This window comes from Suncus etruscus, chromosome 13 (assembly GCF_024139225.1).
Source record: "Suncus etruscus isolate mSunEtr1 chromosome 13, mSunEtr1.pri.cur, whole genome shotgun sequence".
In the NCBI taxonomy this organism is placed as follows: domain Eukaryota; kingdom Metazoa; phylum Chordata; class Mammalia; order Eulipotyphla; family Soricidae; genus Suncus; species Suncus etruscus.
The window spans coordinates 49356639-49366163 of NC_064860.1; the positions used below are offsets into that span (position 1 = coordinate 49356639).

Here is a 9525-nt window from a genome sequence, read left to right on the forward strand (position 1 = left end):
TTTTAAAGGTCCGGTGCATGCAAAAGATTTTTTACTGTTTATTCCAACAAAATATAACTCTTTTTAAAAGGAAATAAAGATTATAAACTTTGAAAGCTTGTAATTATAACTACCCCTTCCCCTATGAGATATAAATCTCATAATCTCAGGATACCTAGTAATTTTTCTTGTAACACCTGCAAATCTTGTGTGTGTGTGTGTGTGTGTGTGTGTGTGTGTGTGTGTATGTGTATGTGTGATCCTGCTCTGTGAAGTTATTTTTCTGACATACAAACATCTGGAATTTTAGCTACTCTATATCTTAGTTATTGCAAAAGTGTATCATTGTAACAAATGGTATCCTTGTACAAGTGGTAACTTGTTATAAATTGTTCAAATTACAAAGTGACCTATTAGAACTAGTTAAAGAATTCTATTCGTCATCTTTATAGAGTCAATTAGGAAATCCAAATGACTTACATCGAGTAACACTTTCCTTCTATCTTTCAAGGCTTTAACTGACCATCATAGATTTTAATATGGAATGCTTCACGAATTTGTGTGTCATCCTTGCGCAGGGGCCATGCTAATCTTCTCTGTATCGTTCCAAGTTTAGTATATGAGCTGCCAAAGCGAGCACATTACTATATCTTAATCATAAAAAGTAAGTAGTTTATATAAAGATTTGCTTTTGGTCATGTACACATATTAAATGTACAATGACATATATCTACTATTCCACAGAATATTCATATACCCTCACCTATTTTCTGTGTTTCTTCCTGTTCTCTTCAGCTACATCTAAGTATACTGTCATCTTGCTCTAATAATCTTAAGATCTTATACCAAATGTTTCCAGTATTCCAAATTATGAGTAGTCTAATAAACATGTAGTGTAGATAGTTGTATTCAATTTTCATTTCCTGAATTACATCATTTAATTTGCATATATTATTTGATGAAATGTCTAAAAGTATTTTGATAAATTTTAACACCATTTGCATATTTTAGCTATAGTAATCCTTCATATGCATTTTTGCAAATATTTTCTGAGTGCTCTGAAATTTCTTTTTACTGCAAAATTTAATTTTAATCATGTCTTTTTTTTTCAAATTTTAGGTTTAGTGCTGTCTTGATTTTTAACCTTGTGGATTATATCATCAACCTTACTAACACAGTATCATTATATTTAGATCTTCTAGGTTTTTTATGTAAAACCTGAAGATGATTATAGTTTTATTTCTGTATTAGATACTGTGGCATATATTAAATAATGTGATGCAAAATATAATATCTCTATCTAAATTATATATTTTTTTTGCATGTGAATATTCAATTGTTACATCACTGCTAGTGGAAGAGACTATCGTTGTTCCATTATGTTGCCTTTGGTTCATTGACAAAGATCAGTTAGTTGTATTTATGGGGGTCTATTTCTAGACTCTTCATGTATATACTTGTCTATTCTGTTGCCAATACCACACTGCCTTGATTACTGAGCTTTATAGGAAGATTTGAAGTCAGATAACATCAGTTCTCCAACTTTGTTCTTCTATCATGTTTATTTATTACCAACTCTAACTTAATCAAAACCATTTTTTAAAATACAAAATTACTTGCAAACTGTCAATGAATGTAAAGAAAGATGAAAGAAAAATATACGTGTACAATAACTCATGTCATACCATGTCATAAGTCATGGTGAATTACTATGAAATTCATTCAAGGTTTTCCTGATTAGTACCAGCTGGAAAAAAATTACAACTAACCAAGGTAACTTCCTCCAGTGTTCCTTATCTGAAACATAAAACTGGGTTGATCAATTCTGCATTGAAGAAAACTCTCTTGATGCTTCTATTATAAGCTATTCTTCCAATTAAGTTTTTAATGGAGTCTTGTCAATTTTTACGTGGTGTCATTCTCTTAAATCTATTCCTTTCTTCTTATCTTCACTAATACTAACTGATATATGGTCTTGACCATTGTCTCAACCTCTCTTCCACTTAGTTTTTCTTTATACAGTAAAAAATGTATTTTACAAAAAAAAAAAAAATAATCCTCAGAAAGAAAGGCATCCCGTTGCTCAGTGCTGCCCTCTTTGGTTATCATTATCTGAGACTCGCCCATAGATATCTTTTATATTTTTCACCTTCAAACAGAATGATTGTTTCTTTATTGTTGACTTTGTTGATACATATTTGTAATTACCCAAAACAAGATTATAATAAATTAGCAATAAATATTTTAAATATTCTTAAAATAAAAACAAAATATTTTTATTTAATACAATTATTAAAGAAAAGTATCATAGTTGACATAACTGATTATAATGCATTTGTTTCAGGATGAGAGGAAGCAAAGGTATCAAAAATATAAAGAAAATAGGATCTAAAAAAAGAAATAAAAAATAAAATATAAAGAGAATTGGAAAAAGAAAAGGAGAGTTCATTAGTTATATTCGTGACAATTATCACCAATAAAGTCATTAATACAATAGCAGAAGCTTTAGTATGCTCCTTTTTGTTTGTTTGTTTTTGTTTTTGGGTCACACCCGGCAGCACTCAGGGGATACTCTTGCTCTATGTCAGAAATCGCTCCTGGCAGGCTTGGGGGACCATATGGGATGCCTGGATTCGAACCAATGACCTACTGCATGTAAGGCAAATGCCTTTCCTCCATACTATCTTTCCAGCCCATTTTTTTAAAGATAGTAGATGGACTAGAAAAAAAAAAGATGTGTGTGGCTGTTGTTGTTTGCACAGGCACAGCAAAATATGGGAGAAATTCCAAGGAGAAACCTTTGGCCTAAAACCAGGGAGACCTCACCCCCAAAGTATTATGGCATAAGACAACTCCAGGCTCCAGGCTACTAGGTTGTCCGACCCCTTAGACATTCTCTGTGGTTCCAGGAACACTTCATCACCATCACAGTTGTTGCTATCAGATTTCTGTAGTTATAGGTTCTGGTTTCTGTACAGGTCCTTATGTTGAAGTCTGCATGGTATATAACGTCTTCTGGTTTCATCTCACCATTAGATAGCAATGCAGACAATGCCCTAAAAACAGACTGTTGCCGTTCCTAGGTTGTCCTGGTGTAAAAAGTAACATCTTATGACACCATGACACTTATGAGCACTTATGACAGTTATGAGCCATGGCGGTAGTGGAACCTTCCTTGTTAAGAGTTCTTATTCCTGGTGATGGTGTAGGAAACCATGTTTGTTTCTGCACATGTTGCCCAAGGTTCAGGGATGAAGGGTCAATGTCCGCTCAGCTGAAGTCTAAGCCTAGTCACTATGCCAGGTGTTCAGGGTGTACGGTCCTACTGCAGTTTTTGTTCCCATTTCTATTAGATAAGAACTTGTTCACATATGTAATCTTTTCCCATTTTAATGTGCCCATGCAAAAAAGGAAGAATGACAAAAGGTATTACTGGTGCATATGGAGGTCGAAGTTATGAAGACCAACAATCCTCATAACCTTTTTCTTACATGGCCTCCAGACAAAGACTAGACTTGTCTACTAGAATTCTATACTAAACAGGTCCTGAGGATGGGAGAAATTGCCGCTACATGAGAAGATATTTGGTCACGGTTATGCTTATTAATGGAATGTAACTAAAGAGATATCCAGAGGAGATTCTTATGTTTTTGGGATTTTTTTGTCTTTTGAAATAGGCAGGGAAGAGGTAAGATCCAGAATCTAGCTTCAACCTGTGAGTTGGTCTAGGGAAGATGGTTCCCAGCAGTCACATATCAGGGAGTACCCTCAAGCAGGATCTGTTAGGAAGCAAAAGGCCATGGTAGAGTGAGGTGAAGGAAGAAGGGCCACCGAGAGCGAATCAATAGCAGCTGAGTGACAGTTCCTTATCATATAAAGAATCTATCTTTTCACTTTGGGGGCTGGTTGACATCCGGCTTCGGTGGGGAGAATTTTCTGCTTTGTGAGGAGTTAAGCACACTGGGTATTATCATGTGGACTTTGAACATTTCCATTTCCTTTCCTAAGAACAATCTAAAATCATAAGCATTATCACCAGCGCATTTTGGGAAATGAGGACTGATGAGAAAGGACCCCAGTGCAATAAGGTAAACTGCACAGCCCAGTTTATGCACTTGGAAGGAGTTTACTAAGCCCCTTCCCCCACAGCCCCAGGGACCCTGCTGCCCAGCCTTGCTGTGAAGGCCTGACCTGGGGATCCCATATCCCTGCCGTAGGGTTTAGTACAGGGGGCCTTTGTCTAGTCGTCCAGCCCCTCCCCGCAGAGCTATCCCAGTTAGCAGTTTCAAAAGAAAGGTGATATCCTGGTTGCTAGGTCTGCCGCAAACTAAAGTTTTTTACATAAAAATCAATTTCCTATATTGTCTCTCCTAACTTGTTTAGTTCTCATGTCATCCACATTTAATTTTCCCTAACCTAAAATTCTCTAATTTTTTGATTTACTATCAATAATGTTTTTTTTTAATAATTAGTGGGGGGAGGAGCGATGGCTGACCCAGGATGGACCACGGTTTGATCCCCTGGCGTCCCATATGGTCCCCCATACCCAGGAGCGATTTCTGACACTCAAACCCCTGAGCGTCAACAGGTGTGGGACAAAAACTAAAAGAAAAGAAAAAGAAAGTAGGGAAAGAGGAAATCTTACATTCCTGAGTCACAATAAGAAAGGGGAAAATAGACCAATCAACTAATAATGTTAATTTTTTTTATGATTCTCCTTATTTTCTTTAGTAGTTTCCAAGTATCCTATAGCTCTCATAACATACTATATATCAATTTATTAATGAATTAACTCATGAAACAGTTCTCTCCTCTTTCATGTTACTTAATTTCTTAGAACACTACTATTATTCCCATAAAGGACATAATTTACTTGGTAATAAAGTAGGGTTTCATGCAATTAATTGTGCAATTATTTCTATTGATATGCAAGCTTCATGGAAACGATGATTTTTAGTTTTACATTACTTAATACCAGAAAAATTACCTCTTACTATTGATATTATTTACATTATTTTAAAACTTTGGAGAAAATGAATATAGAAAGGAGAAAAGAAGAAAATAAAAAACACTAACAGATGGCTCAATATTTATAGATCCCAATGAAAATAAAGATTTTCTTAACTAAGAATAAGTAGATAGAAAAATAAATCACAAACAGTATATGTTATATACTACTTTTATTATCATTGTTGGATACTTGCTATTGCTTGGGTACTTGAGAATGGACAGGATGGATGGAGGATTCAGGGCCACAGCTACTTGTCAGAGGGCACATAGTGTTGGGTATTGAATTCAGGAACTAAATCATGAAAGTGATAAGATTTACCACTTAAGTCACAGCCTATTACAATTTAAATTTTTCTTAGAGAAATCATATCAGCATACAGGAAATTATAGAAAAATAAAAGTAATAAAAATTCATATATTTTATATGAACCCCATGTATAAAAGTATAAAAAATGAAATAATAGCAAATGAAAACTTGGAGACCTTTATTGCTTTGTTCTGTATAGCCTTACTGCCAATGTCTTAAATAAGATAGGTAACATTGGAGAATGATAGGGTATGCATTTGTAGTTAATCAGTAATTAATTACTTAATCAGTTAAAAACAATTGCATTTAACCACACATGTATAGTGCAAATCTTTTCAACTGTCAGTGATGAACATTGCATTTTGATACACTAAGTTATTTGAAATAGATGAGGAATGGTCTGCTTGCATGCACATAATGCACATAATGCTTCCAAAGTAATCTATTGGCTATTCCTTTTGCTCCATGTGGTTCTGTAGTCAAGTTGCCAGGAATTCAGGAAATCAGCAAGATTTGCTGTGGGCATGGGAAACCCTCCTGATGACCTACACACCTGCGCTTACACTGAAATATTAGGGAATCTGTAGGCTTGAGAGTTTGCCAGAAGTAACAAACAAACATTGTTAGGACAAAAAAAATGTAATATTTTGCATTTTCATCCCACAATGAGCAGTGGGGAAGTTAGGTTTTTCCCTTTGAGTTTACTTTCATGGATTTGTGCAAAAAGAATTCCTAATTTTAATTTACTATTAATTACTTATGCCTTTGTTAATTATCTCTGTAATTTTATTATTTAGTTCATTTTTTGTTTCTTTGGTTCTTTGTTGTTGTTTGTTTGTTTGTTTTTTGGGGGGACTATATCTGGCAACGTTCAGGGTTACTCCTGGCTCTGCACTCAATTACCTCCTGGCAGGCACAGGGAGCCATATGGTATGCCAGGTATCAAACCTGGATCCGTTCTGGGACCCCATGGCAAACGCCTGATCTCTGTGCTATTGCTCCTCCCCCAGTTTTTGCTCTTTGCTTTCTTCTACTTATTTTGATTTGCTCTCCTTTAATTGATATTTGGGACTCTGAATACAACTCATTTCTTTTATTTTGTTAGATTTCATGCAACATGTTCTTATATCATATTGATTTAAATTTCTTGTTTGGGTACAAAGATAAAAATATTGATCCAGTTACCTTTAGACAGACTGAAAACTGTTTATTTCAATATATAATTCTACAGACAATCTGCTTTCTTTAAAAATAAATCTTTTTTTTAATTTCTTTTTTTTAAATTTATTTAAACACCTTAATTACATACATGATTGTGTTTGGGTTTCAGTCATGTAAAGAACACCACCCATCACCAGTGCAACATTCCCATCACCAATGTCCCAAGTCTTTCTTCGCCCCACCCGACCCCTGCCTGTACTCTAGACAGGCTCTCCATTTTCCTCATACATTCTCATTATTAGGACAGTTCAAAATGTAGTTATTTCCCTAACTAAACTCATCACTCTTTGTAGTGAGCTTCCTGAGGTGAACTGGAACTTCCAGCTCTTTTCTCTTTTGTGTCTGAAAATTATTATTGCAACGATGTCTTTCATTTTTCTTAAAACCCATAGATGAGTGAGACCATTCTGCGTTTTTCTCTCTCTCTCTGACTTATTTCACTCAGCATAATAGATTCCGTGTACATCCATGTATAGGAAAATTTCATGACTTCATCTCTCCTGACAGCTGCATAATATTCCATTGTGTATATGTACCAGTTTCTTTAGCCATTCGTCTGTTGAAGGGCATCTTGGTTGTTTCCAAAGTCTTGCTATGGTAAATAGTGCTGCAATGAATATAGGTGTAAGGAAGGGGTTTTTGTATTGTATTATTGTGTTCCTGGGGTATATTCCTAGGGGTGGTATAGCTGGATTGTATGGGAGCTCGATTTCCAGTTTTTGGAGGAATCTCCATATCGCTTTCCATAAAGGTTGAACTAGACGGCATTCCCACCAGCAGTGGATAAGAGTTCCTTTCTCTCCACATCCCCGCCAACACTGTTTATTCTCATTCTTTGTGATGTGTGCCATTCTCTGGGGTGTGAGGTGGTATCTCATCGTTGTTTTGATTTGCATCTCCCTGATGATTAGTGATGTGGAACATTTTTTCATGTGTCTTTTGGCCATATGTATTTCTTCTTTGTCAAAGTGTCTGTTCATTTCTTCTCCCCATTTTTTGATGGGGTTAGATGTTTTTTTCTTGTAAAGTTCTGTCAGTGCCTTGTATATTTTGGATATTAGCCCCTGATCTGATGGGTATTGGGTGAATAGTTTCTCCCACTCAGTGGGTGGCTCTTGTATCCTGGGCACTATTTCCTTTGAGGTGCAGAAGCTTCTCAGCTTAATATATTCCCATCTGTTAATCTCTGCTTTCACTTGCTTGGAGAGTGCAGTTTCCTCCTTGAAGATGCCTATAATGTCCTGGAAGGTTTTGCCTATGTGCTGTTCTATTTATCTTATGGTTTTAGGGCTGATATCGAGGTCTTTAATCCATTTGGATTTTACCTTCGTACATGATGTTAGCTGGGGGTCTAAGTTCAATTTTTTGCAAGTGGCTATCCAATTGTGCCAACACCACTTGTTGAAGAGGCTTTCCCTGCTCCATTTAGGATTTCCTGCTCCTTTATCAAAAATTAGGTGATTGTATGTCTGGGGAACATTTTCTGAGTATTCAAGCCTATTCCACTGATCTGAGGACCTGTCCTTATTCCAATACCATGCTGTTTTGATAACTATTGCTTTGTAGTACAGTTTAAAGTTGGGGAAAGTAATTCCTCCCATATTCTTTTTCCCAATGATTGCTTTAGCTATTCGAGGGTGTTTATTGTTCCAAATGAATTTCAAAAGTGTCTGATCCACTTCTTTGAAGAATGTCATGGGTATCTTTAGAGGGATGGCATTAAATCTGTATAATGCCTTGGGGAGTATTGCCATTTTGATGATGTTAATCCTGCCAATCCATGAGCAGGGTATGCGTTTCCATTTCCGTGTGTCCTCTTATTTCTTGGAGCAGAGTTTTATGGTTAAAAAAAAAAAAAGAAAGAGGGAGGAAGGGAGAAAGAGAAAGAAAGAAAGAAAGAAAGAAAGAAAGGAAAGAAAGAAAGAAAGAAAGAAAGAGAAGAAAGAAAGAAAGAGAAAGAAAGAAAGAAAGAAAGAAAGAAAGAAAGAAAGAAAGAAAGAAAGAAAAGAAAGAAAGAAAGAAAGAAAGAAAGAAAGAAGAGAAGAAAGAAAGGAAAGAAAGAAAGAAAAAAAGACAGAAAAAAAGAAAGAAAGAGAGAGGGAGGGAGAGAAGAGAGAAAGAGAAAGAAAAGAAAGAAAGGAAAGAAAGAAAGAAAGAAAGAAAGAAAGAAAGAAAGAAAGAAAGAAAGAAAGAAAGAAAGAAAGAAAGAAAGAAAGAAAAAGACAGAAAAAAGAAAGAAAGAGGGAGGGAGGGAGGGAGGGAAGAAGAGAAAGAAAGAAAGAAAGAAAGAAAGAAAGAAAGAAAGAAAGAAAGAAAGAAAGAAAGAAAGAAAGAAAGAAAGAAAGAAAAAGACAGAAAAAATGAAAGAAAGAGGGAGGGAGGGAGGGAAGAAGAGAAAGAGAAAGAAAGAAAGAAAGAAAGAAAGGAAAGAAAGAAAGAAAGAAAGAAAGAAGAAAGAAAAAGAAGAAGAAAAAGAAAGAAAGGAAAGAAAGATGAAAGAAAGAAAGAAATGAAAGAAAAAGAGAAAGAAAGAAAGAAAGAAAAAGACAGAAAAAAAGAAAGAAAGAGGGGAGGGAGGGAGGGAAGAAGAGAAAGAAAGAAAGAAAGAAAGAAAGAAAGAAAGAAAGAAAGAAAGAAAGAAAGAAAGAAAGAAAGAAAGAAAGAAAGAAAAAAAAGACATAAAAAATGAAAGAAAGAGGGAGGGAGGGAAGAAGAGAAAGAGAAAGGAAAGAAAGAAAGAAAGAAAGAAAGAAAGCAAGAAAGAAAGAAAGAAAGAAAGAGAGAAAGAGAGAAAGAAAGAAAGAAAGAAAGAAAAAGACAGAAAAAAAAGAAAGAAAGAAAAGAAAGAAAGAGAAGAAAGAAAGAAAGAAAGAAAGAAAGAAGACAGAAAAAAGAAAGAGGGAGGGAGGGAAGAAGAGAAAGAAGAAAGAAAGAAAGAAAGAAAGAAAGAAAGAAAGAAAGAAGAAAGAAAGAGAAAGAAAGAAAGAAAGAAAGAAAGAAGAAAGAAA

The 9525-nt window shown here is 35.1% G+C and overlaps 1 non-coding gene across 1 annotated transcript; it reads right to left on the minus strand.

Moving 5' to 3' along the window:
- Positions 1-512: 512 nt before the first annotated feature.
- LOC126026680 (U6 spliceosomal RNA) lies at positions 513-619 on the minus strand. The gene has a single exon (XR_007501903.1). It is a non-coding gene; the product is annotated as a U6 spliceosomal RNA (small nuclear RNA).
- Positions 620-9525: the final 8906 nt, after the last annotated feature.